Source organism: Stegodyphus dumicola, chromosome 2 (assembly GCF_044657685.1).
Source record: "Stegodyphus dumicola isolate Sdum_Otavi_A_Nest chromosome 2, ASM4465768v1".
In the NCBI taxonomy this organism is placed as follows: domain Eukaryota; kingdom Metazoa; phylum Arthropoda; class Arachnida; order Araneae; family Eresidae; genus Stegodyphus; species Stegodyphus dumicola.
Genome location: NC_140769.1, coordinates 46,142,375 through 46,163,789, shown reverse-complemented (window position 1 = coordinate 46,163,789; position 21,415 = coordinate 46,142,375). Strand labels below are relative to the sequence as shown.

The 21,415-nt window shown below is 31.9% G+C and overlaps 1 protein-coding gene and 1 long non-coding RNA gene across 2 annotated transcripts in view; one reads left to right on the top strand and one right to left on the bottom strand.

Annotated features, from left to right (window-relative positions):
• LOC118200141 (agrin-like) overlaps positions 1 to 21,415 on the bottom strand; it is a 565,036-nt gene that overhangs the window by 346,227 nt on the left and 197,394 nt on the right. The gene's annotated exons all lie outside the window — the stretch shown is intronic.
• On the top strand, positions 1,208 to 9,029 carry LOC146998435 (uncharacterized). Its single transcript, XR_015039423.1, has 2 exons — positions 1,208 to 1,291; positions 8,495 to 9,029. It is a non-coding gene; the product is annotated as an uncharacterized LOC146998435 (long non-coding RNA).

Genomic DNA, 21,415 nt, shown 5'->3' with positions numbered 1-21,415 from the left:
GTAAAATTTGAAAGCTTTCAGATTCTTTGTGCTTAATTTATGTCAGGCGACGCCATTTTTAACCATTTTTAAATGGTATGCAACATTAGGTTTAGTTTTAAAAATACTGTTGCTTGCGTACGGGTTCGTATTAGACTGAATACACAAGTCCGATAGAAGCTTAGTAAAATGTATTCTTAACTGGAATTTTCCTCAGAGATATTCGTACAAGAGTTCACAGTATCATGGAGTATAATCAGTATTTTTACTTTACTACTAAAAACGTTAGAATACAACGCATTGCAAAGAGAAAGCTAATCCTATCTCACGCTGAACTCGCAAAAAATAACAACAACAGCTAACTAAACAACTTAGCTGAGATGTCTCTCTCCGGCTTTTTGTAGTTTTTAACCAGCCACGCGAGATATTGCTAGCATTTTCTGCTTCGTCGAGATTTCTAGAAAGCAATAAAAGGGTGAAATTACGATTACAGCTAACATAGTGTTCAATTGCCCTTATTCAGTTTAAATACGAATTACTGAGATAAACTTTTACTTAATGTTAAATGCATGTGCGCCTGTATTTTTACTTTTCCGGCATAGCTTTCTCTTAAATTGTGCCTCGCGCTGCATTGCACGGGGAAACACATTTTTAATTATAATTCTACTAAAAATATGTAACTAAATACAAAATTCGTAACAATGCTTTTCCAAGGTAAGCACGTTATCTCCTGCACTTCTGTACCTTTATTCCCGACCAAGCTTGAATTCGAAGTTTTGTAAATTAACTGTTATAGAAACAACAACCAACTGTTATAGAAACAAAAAGGCAGTTTAACTTGCATTAAACAGCGAACTATGTGTTCTGAATCCATCATCAGTATAACTCACAAACTTTTCCCAACAAAAATTATTTCTCTAGCAAAATAACAGTTTTCGATGATAATTTTTGCCAAAAACGTCTCGGCCAATATAATTTCTCAATGCTTCCAACAACTGCAAATTCCTTTTTTTTCCACTTCCCTTTACCCAAACATTATTTGTTTTATTGCTATCCGAATTCCTTACGGGAATTGAGTGGTCCGTTACTCTCAGTGTCACGGTTCATTACCCCACCTTTTAACGCACGCAGACGACATCCCATGGGGCCCCCCTGCCCTCCGAGCAGAAATTGCGATCGCTTTGTCTTTCCCTCTGAGACACGTGAGCTGCTGAGAGAAGGAATTGGACGTGACTTCATCGTTTCGTGGCTTCCGATGCCCTCAGACGAGACATTTGGTCCTAACAATGGAAGCAATGTTCCCTGCTCATGGGTGGGTCTTGTTTGATTTTTTTTAGTCTTAAGTACCTTTTTACCAGAACTTATTTACTGCTTTCGAAAAGAATGGAATTGTTTGCAGTGAAGTGAATGCTTTGTGCTCTTCAAACGTGCAAAAAGAGTTTGTTTCCTTTATTTTCAATTTAAAAAGTAATGTTCCCTGCTCATTCATAAATTACAATAATTAATTTTCCGAAAATGTTTTTTAATGAATTCAGAGTTACAAAATAATAAAAACGACGTGACCAACATACGATTAAAATTCGTGACTTACGTCACTGTAACTATACAGAAATACTCAAGAGCAGGCATGACCAAACTGCGGCGCTTTGGCCACTCAAATGCGGGTCGAGTTATTGCGTACAAGAATTTTATTTTTGAAATTGAAACAGAAATCACGTGTCTTTAAAAATCCTTAGTTTTATAAAGTATTTCTCCCGCCTTCTTAGGATGCCTTCGTGCTGTAATGGTCAGCACACCTTGGCACGTTTTCGAGAAGCCCGTGTTTCGAGTCTCGGCGAAGACTTTGCTCATTTTTCATCTCTACTGCTTTAAAAAAATACCTAATGTCTCTACAGTTTCATTATTTAAATTGTGGTGAAAATATAGCGCCATAGTTGCAGTAAATAAAATGAAAATGTTACTTTTAAAACAAATAACAGCTGTCAAAACAACAACAAATACACGAGCAACGTATTGTGTTGTTAATATCCTTCTACAAATGTATCTACCAATATAGCTATTTGTAACTTGCACTAAAATAAGCAAAACGTCTCTGATGATTTAATTTGCATTTAAGGAATTAATTAAATGATTTAGAATTAGTTTTTACCCCCTTATGTTGATATGTCCTTGTGTTAGATGTGCAAGAAACTTAAGCATTGGTTTCTAAAGAATGTTGATCGATTTTTCAAAATAATGTTTGGACATCAGATTGCAGTTTCCTCTAATATTTCTGCCCGTCTTGTTTTAGTGTTTAGGAAAATAATTTCATAAAAAGCAGTTCTTTTATTCAAATAAAGATACTGTTTCTGAAAACACTGCATTATTCTTCATTCGAAAGAAAATAGCTTTGCATCATTATGCTATTTCTTTTCCAGTTTTACCCCTATTCTAATCAATTAGCAGTATTAATCAAATTCTTAAAAAAGAAAAAAAATTAAGGCTTTCAGATTTTATATAACACCCAAACGGGAATTTTTTTTATCCCAAAGGGCGTTAGAAGGGCCATTAATTTTGTTTTGGAATTTTGCATTCAAAACTTTCAATATGATTCACTTTCCAAACTGTTGCCACGAAATATTACAGCCCTGCAGTATATTTAAAGAAACTGAATAATGAAGAATCTGCATAAATGTATGAATGTTTCTCACACTGTGGTAAAACGACGGTACCTAGAGCCATCAAATTTTTAATAACATAGATTTTCCACCCGAATATGGGCATCTGGAAGCTCAAATTTGGAATTTGTTTTATTATCTATTTCATATTTTGCAAAACTTTAACGAATTTTTTATTGACAAACTCGACGATTTCAAAGCGAGTAATGGCAACACTGTACGGGGAAAAAAAAAAAAAAAAGAAAAGAAAAAGCGCGCGAGACTGTGTATCGACAATTATAAAGATATGCTCATTTTAAAATTATTTTGCGATATTGCTGTTGAACGAAATTGTATGGTTCCCTTTGGACTAAAAAACCTGAAAGCTTTCGGATTTTACATTAAGCCCAAGGGAGCGTTTTCTTAACATTTTGTGGGTTACTTTTATTTATTAAATATCATTTTCTTCGAACTTAAATCGTTTTCACCTTATATTATTGCTCTGTTTTATATTTAAAGAAATTAAACAAGAAGAACATGAAGAATCTGCATAAATGTATGTATGTTTCTCGCATTGTGATAAAACAACGGTACCTAGAACCGTCAAATTTTGAATAACGTAATCCTCCTCCGAATATGGGCATCTGGAAGCCAAAATTTGGAATTTAGAATTTGTTTTATTAACGATTTCATAATTTGTAACACTTTAATGAATTTTTGATATAGAAAATCAATGATTTCAAAGCGAGCAATGACAACTCCCTGCAGGAAAACAAATATCTCCAGCGCGGCCAGACTGTCTATCGAAAATTCTAAAGATATGCTCATTTTAAAATTATTTTGCGCTATTGCTACTGAGTTGAATTCAATGGTTTAAGTACGATGAACATGATATTTAATAAATAAAGGTAACACACAAAACGTAAAAGAACACCCACTTGGGCGTAATTATAAAATCTGAAAGCTTTCAGATATTTTTTTCTTTTCATTTGCAGACACATACAACGTTTCGAGAATATTTGGGCTGCCGAAAACATCGCGGCCAAAACATCGTGTACGAAAACGTCGCGGAAAAACAACGCAAGGAAAAAACGTCGTCGTAACAAAACATCGTGGGAGAAAAGTAAGCAAAGAGGAAACATTGCAGTTCTAAAACATCGCGGTACAAAATATCGTAGCCGAAATAACAGCATTTCAAAAACTTCATTGTTTAATAACATCGTTGTCTAAATTAATGTGGTAAAAAATAAATCATTGACAAATCATCGCATGACGATGACATCACAGATATGCATTTTCCAGGCTTTAAAATTTGTTAAATGCATATTCGCATAATGATTTGTGATTTTCCTTTTTCTAATCGTTTTAGACTTTTTTTTTTTTTTTTTTTTCATGAAACGTTAGCAGTAGTGTTTTATAAAAAAAGATTAATTAATTAATAACCTTCGTTAATTAATTATGTAAGTTTAAAATTAAGTGCTATAAGTTCATTAATTTTCTGCTCATTCTCAGTTTTTAAATGCTTACGTTATTATTACGTTATTACGTCTTATTGTTTGATCAAAAAATTATTAGTTTATTCAAAAATATGAAATATAAAAGTAAAAATATTCCGCTTTTCTTTCTGCGCTCAAAAATCATTATGCGAATATGCCTTTACAGTTTTCAAAGCCTGGAAAACGCATGTCTGCGATGTTATCGTCATGCGATGATTTGTTAAGCGCTTTATTTTTTACAACGCTATTTAAGACGTCGACGTTAATTGCGATGCCTTTGATCCGCTTTTTTTTTTTTTTTTTTTTTTTTTTTCTGGGCTCCGATACTTTTTACCAGGACGTTATCTGTTTGCTTTCTTTTCTCCCACGATGTTTTGTGCCACTACGTCTTCGCCTTGCATTGTTTTCTCCGCGACGTTCCCGTCTGCGATGTTTTTGGCTGTAACCTTATGAACAGTATATTTTTAAAATTTCCGATAGACAGTCTCCCGCACTGGAGTTACAAATATTTTATTTCCTACAGTGTTGCCAATGATTCTTTGAAGTTGTTTTGATTTTTAATCAAAACTATGTCAATTCTTACAAAATATGAGATAGACAACAAAAGAAACTCAATTGCACTTTTTTTTTGGAAGCCCGAATTCGAAATTGCCAATGTTCGGGTGGAAGATTACGTTATTCAAAATTTGATAACTCTAGCTACAGTTGTGTTTTCACAATGCTAGAAATACATACATTTATGCAGGTACTTACTTGCTTAATTTCTTTAAATATAATACAGGGCGATAATGTTTGGTATCAGCAATTTAAAAAGTGATACAGCCGTTTATAGTGATTCGACGCAAAGAGCCGTTTTGAGACTAATAGCCCTTCTAGGTAACGATAATCTGGGCTAAAAAAAAAAGAAAAGAAAAAAAAAGAAAAAAGGAAAGCTTTTTCATATTTTATATTATGCTCAAAGGGGCATTTCTTAACGTTTTGTGTGTTACTTTTCTTATTAAATAGCATGTTCTTTCCACTTAAACCATAAAATTCATTTCATAAGCAATACCAAAAAGTATTTAAAACAGCATATCTTCAGAATTTCCGATGCACAGTCTCGGGTGCTTTAGATAAAAATGTTTTGTTTCGCACAATGTTGCCCTTACTGGCTTTGAAATCATTGAGTTTGTTAACCATGAATTCGTTGAAGTGTTAAAAAGTACTTCAAATTCCAAATTTGGGCTTCCAGATGACCATATTCAAATAGAGGACTACGTTGTTCATAATTTGATGTCTCTAGGTACTGTTGCTTTTCACAGTGCGAGAAACATACGTACATTCATATAGATTCATCATTATTTAATTACTTTAACTAGAGTACAGGGCGATAATATTTGGTGGCAACAATTTGAAAAGTGAACCGAAGCAAAATGCCAAAAGGGAATTAATAGCCTTTCTGGGCAAATATGTGTGTTATAGGGAAATAGTTCTTGGATACAATGGGGAATAACCGAAATTAATTACAAAAAAAAATTATTTTTCTCTTCCAAAATTGCGTTATTCCTCTATATTTAGTTGTGACCCTTCCTGAATCTGCTTGTGCTTCTCTCGGAAAAAATTTGATTACGCCTGCTGTATACTGTGTTGATCGCATTTACCATCACTTAATTAAATTTGCACTCATTTCTTTTACTCAATAGTTAAACTATTCGAATTAATTCTAATCGTGATAAGACAATTTAAACTGAATACTTCGCAGTTATTGAAGTAAATCCTTAATTAAGTCTATTACGTTTTTATCGATAATTACTCTGAAAATTTAGGAACCTTTTTATTTTTAATTTATGAGACATTTTTAGAATATATGAGAATTTAAAATATGAGAAAACAATTAAAAGATTTCAAGTGTCACATTGTTTGAGGTGCTGTATTTTATCTAAGTATATTTAATATTTAATTAATTCGTTATATCGTAACAAAAATAGAAGAAGCCTGACAGACACTAAAAAGAAGTATATTGACTTTAACTCTGCGCATTCTTCGAGCCGTTTGAAAGAATGGTAAGCTATAGGTATCGAAATTTTCATATTTAACACTTAACGCTACTGAAGATGTATAGCGAAAAGTCATGCATACAAACCTCCAATGATAAAATTCAAATTTTAGGCAAAATAAACTTAAGCAAAGGTATTTTAGTAATTAAGATCTTTTAATAATAAAGTTTTAGTAATTATTTTAATAACTTCTCCCAGCAATTGTATAGAACTGAGTTTTCTGTAGATAGTGTGTGTTCTATAACATAGTCGTAAAAAATAAGGTACTAAATTTTTCTCATTTAATCTTCTCCCTTAACAAAAGCTCTGTGATATAGTCTATTCGAGTCAATTAGATTGAATTTCAACTAATTGCTGAGCCTAAAAAGATTTAATCATCAATATAAAATAACTAATAGTAATTATTTATTCCTCCTAGAGCAAGTAAGAATTGTGATAATTGCTCTACACAATGAAACCCTTTCTTGGCAGTTACCCGTTTAAGTCTAATTTCCAACTTATTTGATTTCATAAAAGTGGAGTGATGAGGATTCGCTGCACTGATGGCGACTTCATGTGGTAACTGGTATTGGTTGCGTTTGTTAAAGTTGAATAATACTTACTGCATACAGAATTAAATCACATTTAATATAAATCTATGAGAATATTACATTCTCATAGATTTATATTAAATGCGTGTTAATATAAATTAACAACTCAATGTGTTTAATTACAAACACAAATTAACACACCATGTGTGTAAATACAAATTAAATTTTTTTAAATATAAATTAAATGTGTGTTAAATTTCCGTGTAATACATAACAACACGGAAAGCACTGAAAACAATTATTGTCCTCATTATGTGAGGATCTTTTTAAAGGTAAGATCTCTTTAGTTGACAGTTTAAAAGCATTCTGAGTTCTTGCTCTGTCTAAAACAGTTTGCAAACTGAATTAGTCATGCCCTCTTCATTTTTCGGTTGTATTTATGTCCTCTGATTCGTTAAGTTCAAACAATATCACAGGCGAAACAGGATCATTGGTCTATCATCTTCGCTGAAATCGAGAGGCTTTGGTGACACACGCAGTACAGATCGCTTAAATTCCCTTGATACTGGCCGTGAAGTTATAATTCTTGTAATGGCAAAGGTAGTCATAACTGAACGAATAATTGCTTCTCCATCTCGGAGCCTGTCGTCTCACACCTCCTAACAGCTCGAACACTGCGAGCTGTGGGGATCGAACTCATGAATTTCTTATATCTTTGTGTTGTCATCCGCAAAAAGTTCCGTAACTAACTTAGTGGAATTCTCAACTGTTTTCCGTAAATACCTATCAATGTACTCTGATCAGGAGTTCAAACCATACTTTCATACCGTATTATACGGTCCTAGCTTAATATGTTCTACCTTCTCAGGCGTACCAAAGTCCAAATGCTAGAATAAGTTGTCTCGTGACTGACTGCAGGGCACAGTTACTGCACATTAGCCTTGACAGCGAGGATCACCAGTTCAATCTTTGTGCGTGGGTTAAAATAACGCGATGTTTTACATATATATGCTCGGAAAGAACTTTATGCATTAGAAATAAGAAGGCGATAGAACAGCAGACTCACAAAATAGATAGTTTAAAAAATTATTAATAAAATCGAATAAAATATATTGAAATAAAATATCACTACCAAGAAAAATATATGATTATATGCAACATTCTTTTATTGAAATAAATAAAAGAATATTGCATAATAATGAGCAAAAGGTTTATTGAAATAAATAAAAGAATGTTGTTGGTAGCTAGAGCACATATTAGCCCAAAGTTCTTTATGAAACTCGGGATTAATAAATTTCTAATAAAATAAAACTTTCAGCAGAACCTGGTGGCCATAATGAGGAGATATATAGTAAAACGTGTGGTAAACAGTGTTTGCATGGATAGAAAATTAGAAAAAAGAAACTCTGAATAAATGTAATTTGAATTCCTCGTATATTCTCCTCGAACATATTAAAAGGGCTTATTACGAGTAAGGAGTTTTGCTTATTAATCCCACTAATTCCCTCTAATCATTCTTCTGCCTGAAATATTTGGAAAGTCATCAAACAACCTTTGCGAGTAGACGCAGTAATGTAAATGAGCTGAACAGTTCCTTTTAAAATACATTTTACTTAGACAAAAAAATAGCTTCCAAAATAAAAATCGTCGTAGTTTTAAATGCAAATATCTTCTTTCACAATGCAGTTATATTAATGATGTTGGCATTAAACAACAGTATAAACTTAAAATAATTCTTTTTCATTCCAGATTATAAACTTAAAATAATTCTTTTGCATTCCAGATTATAAACTTAAAATAATTCTTTCTCATTCCAGATTGAAATTCGTACTCTCTTACAACGAACACCAGGCCGCACAGCCAGTATACTGGTTAGTAACACTGACTGCCGTAGCGATGGGCCCAGGTTCGAAAGCATGGTTCTCCCTTCATTCCTTCATAAGAGAGATCTCTTATGAAGGTACGGTCATAGCTGTCCGTCCCTTCATAAGAGGCAACGGCGGCCATCAGTTAGGTGTTTCTTTGATGAAATAGCCATCACTTCTGGCTCTTGTAATGATACAAGGTTATTAAATAAAGTACCTGTCCATTATAAAAAATCTAACACCACCCTCTGAATTTCTGAAAAGAAATAGCATCTAATGTTATGAACTACGTTATTCGATATTTGTGAAACAACTGGTTATAGATCAAGACATCATATATTCATTTCAATTTTAATGAAACTATCTGAGGGCTAACATCACTTACATAAATGTAATACGAAAGAAACTGTTTGTGTTTAGAATTACAGCATTCTTATATTGTGAACCCGTAAGCTGCAAGGACAAGAACTGGTGAACTGTTATTATATAAATTAAGCGGTGAGTTTATTCATTGTTTTATATGTACTAAAAATTGTTTTAAATCTGCAGTTTAACAATCTAATTAAAATGTTATAGTAAACTTAACATGGATAAAATCTTTGCTAATAGACTAGCTCTTTCTTTAAACCATTGTCACAAAATTAAGCAAAATTTTAAGAAATGCTTCATTTATTTCTTCAGTTTTGAAAGCAAAAGAAGTGACTAGTATTCTCAGAAGAAGAAGAATACTAAAATGCTTTATAATCCGTATCCGCTCATTTTCCCTTCAGATAAAGTGCCGTGAATATTTCTTTTCTTTCTATTGGGTTACTGCTGAATTTCTAATAAACACTCGATATTGCAATGCATTTATTGAAAGTACATGCAAAATACAGCAACAGAAAAATCCTTTCATATCTTCTTTCCTTTCTAAATAACTTTATCACCTCCTTTGAAATGCATTTACTGGCAGTAAAGGACCTCATAGCTGAAACCGAAAACTCCAACAGAAACCAAAAATATGATTTCAAATCTTGTTTTAATAATAGCTCAGAAAAGCAGTGAAAGAGAATTCATCTCACTGTCTGAAATGATTTTCCTGGACGTGCCAACTCATTGATTAAAACTTTGAAAGGAATAGAAAATGATTAGGTCTTGCTGTAAGTTCTTTTATGGCAAATCAATTCATCTCATCAAAAGCGAGCATAAACATCTGGTAGAAATAGAAATGAAGCTGAGATATTACTATTCAATTTTATTTGGTAATTCAATTTTATTCTTTAGGATGATGCTCATTGCTTAATATGATACTAAGTTTTAAATAAGGAAATATCACATTTCTTTCAGTTATTTCTCTGTTAATAAATCATTTCATCGGTTTCTATTGCTTGGATAATAATCAGTTCTTGTCAAGAAACTACAGTCGTCTTTTCATAGGTAATATATACGTATTAAATTGCATCAGAAGCGGAAAGTAATACCAAGCAATTTTGGTTAGAAAGCTGTACTTCTTGTTTAAAAAAACAGCATTTCAGATGGAGATAAGTTTCGTAAACTGAAATTATTATTGAAAATGTTCTTAGTTTTTTTTAATACAGCAGAGAAAAGTTGCAATTACAAATCTTTCAGTAGATTTCCTGTTTCTTTTCATTTGTAACTTGTTTACAATAAAACAAATGCTTTGGAAAAACGTCCCTGCTCATTTAAAATAATATGATATGTCCCTCATCAAATCCATATTTTACTAGGCAAACAGTTTTAAATAAAGTATCACGTCTGGTTGATCGCTTTTAAATAAAACTTAATTTCTGTGTATGTGACTTATCTCACTTGCCTGACAGTAACATCAGAATAAGCCCACGAAATACATCGCGGCTAAAAGAGCACGATTGCGGCTGTCGTTGGCAAGAGCCTTGAGCACCACACAGGGGACAGTATGGCTTTGCTCAGTTCCGTACCCAATTTTGATGGAGAGAAGTCTGAGGGGATCGGTCCGAAGACCTCCTACCCTTCTTTCCCTACCACTAACCTCTCTAGAGGAATTTCGGTCGCCGCATATTCAGAGTATCCCCGTGTCTCACAGACCCTATACATTTACAAACATCCATGCGTTATCCGGAATTCGAAACCGGCCTCTTCAGTGCGGCAGTCAGCCTCGCTAATCACTATCCCGACTGGGCGGCTAAACCTAATTTGTTGTTCCAAAAAATAGATAGGTTTCTAATACGAAATTTTGGATTATATTTTATTAAGTATGATTGGCAATGCGTAAAAAGTCGGTTTTCTAAATTTATACCAATATAATAACATTTTTGCTTCTTTATTTTATGTATTAACACTTCGAGAGTTACGGGTTTAGCCCTAAACTTTCTAAAGATCCTTAAAATAAATGGTATTTTCTCGATTATATTTAAAAAACGACTTTGTCACTTTGTACCTTGATTCCTTTCCTCCTATATACATCCAATCCTAAATCGGATATAATAAAAGCATATACAACAACAACATACAGTTTAAATAGCTTTAATTAAAGAAAGTTAAGTATTTATAATATATTTAAAATAAATTCTTTGAAGCGAATACCATAATTTTATTTTTCTTCCGTGATATTTCTACAGTATCAACAAATTTTGATCTGCCCATATATCCCCGCGGTACTTGAGTATCAGGAAGTTTTTAAATTAAGAGCTGAAGTTTTTAAATAAGAGTTGAACAGTGAGTGACTAACTTGCGTTTCGGGATCAATAAATACAGCAACAGGTGTCTTCGAATTTGCTCTTATGCTTCGTCAAATTCAAGAGTCCAAGAGAATATCAAGTGCATTTTTTGGTAACATCCCTGCTTTACAAGAATTTTGAAGCTCGGTAAATATTTACGAAAATCTTTATTATAAAAATTATTCTCATCTGCTGCTTGATATAAATATATATCATATATATATATAATAGAAATAGCTATGCGGCATTGTTTTAAACTCTTGTTATAGTGATTTTATATTTTTCCACAAAATTCTGTTAGGAGTTCAAGTAAAGTACCACTTCCGGTCGTCCATTAAAATCTGTTATGGCATTGTAAAATACCCCTTTTTATTTTACTCAAAATCTAATGAACCCTTTATATGAATGCAGGAAGATTAAACACGGAAAACAAAAATTTTGGAAGTTTAATATTTACAGTTATCGTGGTCGAAAAAATCGTTGCACACATACAGACAGACGTCACTGTAAAAATAGTATTAATTAAAACATATTGTGGGAACCCTAAGTCGTTTTAATCATTGAAAATTCACTATCGAATTTTTGAATCGAAACTATTATCTTCTTTAGCTATACGTATATGCTGGCGTGAGGTAAAAACACTTAACCTGACATATTTCTACTATAGCTAGTATTTATTTTGCATTGTAGTGCAAGTGATGCAACTACTGAGCTCAAGTCGAAGAGATTAGGACTAGTTGTGACCATCCCGCTGCTTTAGAAATTCGGAAGCTTCTTGAGAAATATAAATAATTACAAAATTTTTATTTATAAACAATGATGAAAGCGCTGCATCTAAGTCGCTGCTCAAACTCCGAGAAATTTGTTATCAATTCTGTTACCATTTAAAAATATTAAAATAGAGGGTTGTTACTAATAACTTGGGTTTCAAAATGTCGTATTTTGGAATATTTTGCAAACAAAAGGATGAATGTTATCATGAAATGCAATAAAAATCACCCAAATTATAGTTATAATGCTACAAATATGTTCCTCATTCGATCCTCACTCGTCGCTGAGGAACTTGGTTGACCTCGTCCAATCTTCTCGATATGGATCCACTGTCCTGAAACTGATTCCGCAAACTACAGACGACACCGAGGCGTTACATTAAGCGGTGTAAGCCACCATCGCTTGTGATTGGCCTGCATCCATTCTGCTGACAATTCTCCTTCTCATTCCATTATCCATAATTCGTGGCTACTTCTTTTATCTGACACATTATAAAATATACTCAACCCTTGCGAGAAACACGGCGAATGTAGAGAAGGAAATCAGTGAAAAGCCCTCGTGTGCTTTTATCCGCAGACACGCACATGTGTGCTTACGTATTCGATTCGGCAGAATGTTTGCATTATTCTTCAGTGGCATAATTAGTACCTTTGGTTCAGTAATTTTCGTATAAATAGACAAAATTTGTAAATTCTCTTAGAGTACTAAAGTTCGATGCTTGTGCGTTACGTTGATTTCTGCAGACTGCATGCATAACTATCCTCTATTGTTTTGAAAGATAGCGTACTGCCTTCAAAACTCACAATATACAGTAACGATGGATAAATTATTTGCATATACAAGTACATGACACTTTCTACTCTCACCATCTTAGAAATAGAACTCATATCAACTAAGCGAAGTGTTAATGACAGATTACTCTCGCTAACTTAAAAAATTTAAGATATTTTCTTTCGTTATGTGAAGATCTCGTAGTAGGCGATAATTTAATGTTGATATCTTTCTGAAAAGGAATACTGTTAATTTTCAGACAAGCATATTACAGATAAAGAATAAATATGTCGGTTTCATCAACTAATGCAATATTAATTCAGCATCAGTCAATGAAATATTAATTCAAAAGTTATTTCCAGCTACCTCTCTTACTATTTAAAAGAAAAGTAAAAATTTTTGCCAGCACAAGAGAGAATACTTTTTTATTCACAAAATATGATTTTATAATTTATAAAGAAAATTTAACAATTAAGTTATATCTTCAATAGCATGTACGGTTTATCTGTGCATATAGCAATATTATTAAAAATACAAAATTTGTAAAAAAAATTTACCAAAATTTCATATAATCATTATAATCAAAGGCTTCGCAACAATAACAGTCAGTTATTTTAAGCGTTTTCTTTTAACCTGGCTTTACTTCCTAATGTACAGTAAAATTAATTCTGTTAATTCTAGTTTATTTAACATGGATTTTAACCTTTGGTACCGAAACGAAACATCGGAAGTATTTGTTAAACATAGTATGCTTTAATATAATTTTTGTAGTTTACCAGATTGCAAGCTGAAGTCAAAAAATTTATAATTTCAGTAAACTGGAGAATTTTTGTAAATGTACTTATTATATGAACGCATTTGTTAACTACCATTACAATAAACTTTAAACATGCTTATTTGTTTGTAACCCAACTGTGACCTGAAATCTTGATTCCCTTAAAATAGAGGATATTTTGACATATACATTTTGAGGGAAGGTAATGTATTAATTATTATTAATTGTGTATTAATTAATAATAACTATGCAAAGGAGAATTGTTAACTATTCATTCGATGGTTTTAAATTTCATTCCAACGTAACAACTTCTTTTTGTATTTTAGAATTACATTTTACAATATAATACTATTTATAGCTGCTAAAATTAATGCTGTATTTTAACGGAGTCCCCTTCAGCGTTACATTTTTTTCTTCTTTACATTTACATAAACACTAATATAGTATATATATGAGAATGTGTGGGTGGATGTGTCAGATTTACCTTTCGAATTTATTTTTAAATACAAAATAATTAACCTATTGCATGCTTTCCGAGTAAAATAAATGAGCTATGCTTTATGATTTTAAACGTATTAAAAGTTATTTGTTCCAATATTCAAGTAAAATAGTCAAGTCAAAGTCGAAACGACAAGGGAAAGAGAATATTATATCTTACTTTGTTTTTGAATTCGTCAACTACATTGTCGAAAAACGAGTACAAACATTTTGAATAGAAGCCTCTTTGTGGTAATTTAACGTATTTTGAAGACTTTAATTAATACACTAAGTTTAATATTAATACTTTCGCTAACACAAAGCAATAGACGAATACAATTAAAATAACAATAAATGACTAACTTTACTGCCCTATTCCGAAAACGAAGACTCCAGAACGAACCGAAACTCAAATTATTCTTTCAATGCTTGTTCAACCTTCAAGCTCCTCTTAACAGCGTTTAGGGAAAAGCATGCGATCATTAATTTCAATTTGTTCTCAAAAGTCATTTTTATCGGTTGCTACAAGTACAGTTAGTTATTTATTGAGTTGAATTTTCTACTCAAATTGGTTGAAGTTTAATAAATAAGATTTATCTGCGTTTTAAAATAATTTACTCCCCTTTATATTTAAATTTATTATTGCAAGGACAAAGTGTTTAACCGAAATTATTTTCTAAAGAACATTAGAAACGTAGTTCCTGATATAGACCCTACTTAGTTCTCATTTTTGATCTAAGCTAAAGCTGAGCTTTGATACTGCTTTATCTTACATAAAAAGCATGGTCAAGCAACGTATACCGAACATTGTAATGTCAAGCAATATTAACCATTAAATGGTACGTAAGCTGACCACAAAACGTCAGGAAATATTTAGGTATTTTGCATTTATATATTAACAGAAAACTTTTAAGCAGTGTTTACGTATTTCGTACTTATAGCTTGACGGAAACATAACAGGTAGCTCTTAAGTACTTCATGCCTGCACGCAAACAATAGCACACCGGGCAGTGTTAAGTACTTCGATCTATAGATACGAAGTACTTAACACTACCTAAATAACAAGTGTGATAACCTGCCTAAATCACAAGAGTGATAAACTAACAGCAAGCACTGTTAAGCACTTCATATTTCAAAGCTGACAGAAATACACAAATCAGTGTTTAAGTATTTTCTCTTTGTAGGCTGGAGGAAATACACCAATCAGTATTAAGTATTTCGCATTTAAATATTGCAGTGCTCACTATGTTTATTGTTTATCATATGATAGGTAAAGAAAGCAATTTCATTTCCTTACTAAAATGTTAAGCTCATACAGCTTTTGAAACGTGACTGGAATACTCTAAAAATTCCACGTAATCACTTTAAGTACGCTTTTAGACTTTGTTTTTCTTTTGTTGCATGTGTATGGGTTCGTAATAGATTGAATGCACACAGAATTGATGATAGCTTAATAAAATTTGTTTTACCTATAGGAACACTTCACAGTTTTTGACTTTACAAAAAATTACTCATACAACTCTTCACATCATCACAGAGTACAATCAGTAATTACACTTTAAACTACTAAGAACATTAAACACAACGCAGTGCAAAGGACATCTAAAAAGCGAAGCTCATACAGAGATATCTCAATACTCCAAACTAAAAATGAACTAAAAACAGCATCAACACTGCTGATGCCATCCTCGGTCTTATACAGTTTTTTTCCCGGCCGCTGAGAGCTTTCTAATACCTTCCACTTCTCGAAATTAGTAGAAGACGTATGACAGACGGATACGATTATATAGCTATATATAGTATCAAATACAGTTATTCAATTACAGTACCCATTACTTTTATACAGAGACCGGACCAAAATGTCTCCAAATGGTCGCCAATTTTGGCGATTTTCGGTGATTTCTCGTCAAATTTGGAGAGATAAATTCATCGCCAAAACTATCGCGAGCTTGGCAATAGCTTGCGAATTTAATGATTTATTTATTATTAACATTTACGCAATGTTAAAAATGGACTTGCCCCTATTGCTCTTACTTTTACGACAAAGCTTCGCTTCTTTAGATTATCATGTTACATTACACAAAACAAGTAGTACAATTTCTCCTATAATTTCATTAAAATTATTTACATTTATACCAGTTATAAGAAAGAAAGAATTCTTAGAACGGTTTTGCAAAAGATCTGTAGTGAAAAAAAAATTGTATATTAGATGTTGGTTAGTTTGATTAGTGGAATGAAAGCGAACATCAAGTAGACAGAGATCATATGAATGAATTAATCATAATTTATTAATTCGAATTAACAAAATAATGTTTCCAAAGCAAATCTAAATGTTTAAAGAGAAAGAATATTGAATAAAATATAGGAGATAACTAGCTTCATCACAAACATCTAGGACAAAGAATTTTAATGTACAGCTCTTTTACCAAGTGGTAAATAAGCTCCCAAATTAGACAAGACACTTATAAAATGTTTTGGTGTTCTAAAGCCAATTTTTTTACTGCAAATGCAGATTCTTAAACATAACTCCAATAATTTTGGAAAACCGAATGATGTTTTAGAAAATTTTAAAGATTTCTCCTTGGATCTTCGTAGAGAAGTAGTTAGACAACTACGTGACAATTTGCGTTCGATTCCCAGTGTAGTTGAAAATCCAGATTCTTGCTTACAAAAATTTTTAATGAGCCTATAAAAGGAAAAAGAATTTCTCTTCGTATGAACAGTTTAATAATTTTGTTTACTGAAATATTATTTTTAAAAGCATTAAATTTAAACAGGTTTTTAATATTATACTTCATTTGATTTATGCTTCAAGCTATCATTGAGGATCGATATGAATTTTGATGCTTGGTTTTATTTGAATTGCAACATTTCAGTCATAGATTGTACTGTACTCAGAAATAAAAGATAAATAACAAAAATTTATCACGCGATATTTTTCTAGGAAGGGAAAAAATATTGTACTTTAAAAATCTCATAACTCATTACTTTTCCATTTTTTCGTCGCAAAAGTTTATAATTATTACAATTTAACAATAATACAATGTAATATGGAAAAAATTCATTTCTGTCAGATTTTCTTTAGGAGTTTTGTGAGTGTTTTATATAACAAATTATGTAGCTTTCGCGGCTCTCCCTAGTGTGAGAAGAGACTGACAGGGCTTCAACTTGATGCTCACTGGATTGGGAGAGGACAGAGTGACGGACTGATAAACCAATGACATGTAAAGAAGTCAGCACTACTTATATAAAATAATTAATTTCGTTTCACCTATCTAACTAAAATTATTTAATTTTTAGGTATATTCTTTAATTTTAATTCTAGCTGTTAGTTGATAGAAAATTTGATAACTATTATTGTGAGTAAAAAATAGGAGCTAGTTTTATGCATTTTTTAAATAGCATTTACCTCGCAGTTACACCTGTCCAGACTGATATAGATTCCAAAAAGCACAAAAGGTATTTTTCACCAACAAATCTTTCCAGGTCTTTAAAACTTTCTTTAAAACTTTTGAGTGAAAGGCGAAATTTGTCTATTTCTCTTCTATTGATGGTTACAATTATTTAGTAATTGAGTCAACTATGTTATGAAACAGAGAAAATTCAGTTTTTTTATCCACGGGTTTTTGATATAGCAGAATATTTTCTCGTTTCCTGTGAAGCCAATTCACTGAATGGCGTTCAATGCTGCAGGAGTTTAAAATATTTTAATAATACATGTAAAAAATTTCAAAAGTGTTAAAGCTGTATGCATAATTATTACATATCACACCGTGGTGTTCTTGGTGAGTTCCAGAATTCATTTTTAGACAAGACATGTTTAACTTCTTTAGCACTGCTAAGATCTGAAAAATATTTTAAGTCATATAAGAATCGACTAGTAGCTGTTTTTTATTGGAGAAACATATTAGCAGTTCAAGAATACAGTTAGCCAAAGTTAAGGTAATTGTTTTAATATACTTAAAAATAAACTTTAAAAAGTATCTTCTCCCTCCATCCAGCATACCTTCGTGATGTAACTGTAGCACACTCGGCGCGTATTCGAAAGGTCCAGATTCGAATCCCGACGAGGACATTGCTTATTTTTCACTTCTTCTGCTTTGAAAATCCTAATGACTCTACAATAGCACCCAAATTAAAAGATGGTAGACGATAATTCGTCTCCATCAGGATTTGATGAGTTATCCCCATTTGCCCTTCAACTCTTAAGTACAGACGTTCGTTTTCTGTTACGTAAACACGGAGGAGGGGTCTCTCAGACAGCGCTCTTTTTTATGCATTTTAAAAATACAAAATTTTAAAATAATGTACTACTATTATTATATAAGCATTTAAATATACTTTGCTTGTTATATTGAAGTAATTAATTCTTTTTAAAACTCTAAAATTAATTCATTAAAAATTAATTTTTAAATCACATATGAAAAAGTACAGAACACATTATCAAATAAATAAAATAAACACTACTTACTTGCAAATAAGTACAAACTAAACTATTTAATAAATTTTCCACCTACAGAATCTGGATTATATAGAATAATGCAAAAAAAAAAGGATGATATATAAAGAATATTAAATAACTGCAGTACATTATTTTAAGCATTTTCAACACAATTTTTGCAAATTCTTTTGGCACATTCATTACATATCGGATTCTTGCAGCTGAAACATACATACGCAGTTTTTCTTCTCAGTCTAGGGAACCAAAGAGAGCATGTTTTATGCCTTTTAAGGGTATTAATTACATCTAAGATAGAATAGATTCCGCAGGAAACTTCTAGCACTCTCTGAATGCACATTTTTATTTCTCGGTTCAGAATTGGCTTTTAAAGCCTTGTTCCATATGTGGTTTCACTAATTCTGATGACAACTCCCTCAAGACATCAGTTTGTTTTTTTCCAATCTGGCATTATCTCTTAATGATTGATGTGCATTGATTCCACTACATCAAGTAACCTAAAGAATATGGCCATTGGCCATCGCCTTGTTCTTCGGCTTGTAGAATGTTTAGAACATTTTTCATCCAACAAATCTACACCTCCTTTAGTCAAATTGTAAAACGTTATTATTTCTGGTTTCCCAGTTTCAAGCTCTTCTAATTTCGAATATTGAAGAAATGAGAATAACACTTTTTAATTTTTGAGATATATCTGAAACGAGAGGCATTCTATCTGTGATTGTGTCTTATCTGTGAATGAAGAAGATCCTTCCCTTTTCGTTTTATTTTGCAAAAATCCACCTGGTATTTCTCTCTTATTTTTTTCATAGTATCGACATATGTGAAATCTCTATAGTTAAGTTCTTGTACAAGTTCGACACTCAAGCAGTAATAAAGCCATCTCCTCCCCTCCTCATGGGAGAAAAAGTAACGTAAACGTAAAAAGTAAAGTAAAAAAAGTAACGTAAAGTAACGTAAAAAAAGTAACGCTGCCCAATTAAAAAAATTACTTTAAAAAATACTAATAGATAGAGTTTAATAAAAATTTAGGAACAGTTATATTTTACGTCAACTTGAAAGTACTGAAAACAGTACAGATAAACTATTCATTATAATCCAAACATTGAACTGGTCATTGATATTCATTTCAATTTCTTGCAAGGAACATATTTCGAAAGCTCAAATCCAAATATTGTTTCCAATCAAGAATAAAGATTTTTCGATGCACTGAAATTACAGAAAGCCTAAAATATGTTAAATTTCCCTAATTTAATATACGAAATTCATTGCAGTTTAATATAGTTAAAAAAAGGGTTGTCATGAAAATGTTTTTAAAGGTTAAGTAATATTTTCTGCCTTAAACTGACACTTTTTTTTAATGACCGTATGCAAATCAGACGGTGTAGGTTGTACGCTAAGAGTAGTTTAATGATAAGCATTTTAAAATACATAAATGTTGAGACAGATGAATAGATAGAAGAATTATTCCTCCTCATTACTGAGATCTGTTCTCTAGGAGCTCTTCATCTATGAGGCACAATGAAATGATATCGAGAGAGAGATTTAATTATTTCAACCTAATTACACTCCTGAGTGTCGGCGTCAAAACTTAATGACTGACTCGCTTAGCATTCCGAATATATTTCTATATGAAAATCGATTTTATCGTTGATTGCACATGTAGATTAGCAGATGGATTGATGAAACGGAGAAGACCCAGCAGCAACTTGGAAACTTTATCGAATAATTTGGAATTTGGTAACTTTGCATGAAAGGAAATGAAGAATTGTTGCGTGAACACATCTTACTGAAAGGATTTCTAAAAGTTACGTATTTACATAATTTTTTAGGAATCGTATAACGGCAGAGTTTGAGATACAATTGTTTAACGACGCATTTCGTATCAAATACTGATGTCATTTTATGTATTGATTCCGCTTCAGTTTACAAAGTTGCATTTCTTAGCGGTAAAATAATAAATAAATTAATTTGAAAATGAAATAAATAAATACACAACATTAATTTAATTCTTGGCAGTAACTGAAAAAAAATCTACTACTTTATAAGGTACTTTCTCTCTCCTTTCCGCATGCCTTCGCAGCACAATTGGAAGCACACTCGAAGCGTATTCGAGAAGTTCAGTGTTCCAGTCCCGGCAAGGGCACTGCGCATTTTTCACGTTTCTGCCTTTTTTTACTTCCTCGTACGAAGTAAAAAGGAAGTATTGTAATAGTGAAACATTTCGGATACCGTAGTTCAACGAAAATATCCATTTTGACCGCTATCGAATGCAATTTAATCATGTTTATGCTTAACGTGTGTACGTAAGGACAGAATAATGGATTCTTTCCCCAAAAAAATTATAAAACTGATTTAAAATGAATCCTGAAGAGATTTTTTTTCGTGCGTTCTATACGTACGTATGTATCTCGCATACCTCCAAAACGAATAGCCTCAGAACGTTGAAATTTTGTATACAGGACTGCTTATGACATGTAGACGTGGACCTTTAATTTGGGTTGCAATCGGCCGCACCAAAATACATATAGATATAAATATATCTATATATATCTACTCAGTTACCCGGCTCAGTGAGCTCAGTTTCTTTATTCTTATATGTTTGTAAATTGTGCATTTTGTGCTTTAAAAATGATTGAATTATGTTGTTCTTGTTAAGATTTTTATGCCTTTATTTGCATGCAATAATTGGGGAATTATGAACAATTTAAAAGTGTTTTAATTGCGGCTAAGCCTAATTTTTAAATAACATGACAGCCATGTTTGTTTACATTTGGAACTTAGCAGAATAGTGGATTTGTTGCCAATCTGGAGAAACTAAGCTTCGCAACAACAAAATAACGTCTTCTTTTTTTATTGCGAATTAAATTATGACGTCATTTTGGAATTATCATTTAAGTTATTAGCTTGTTTTTGATATATATCTG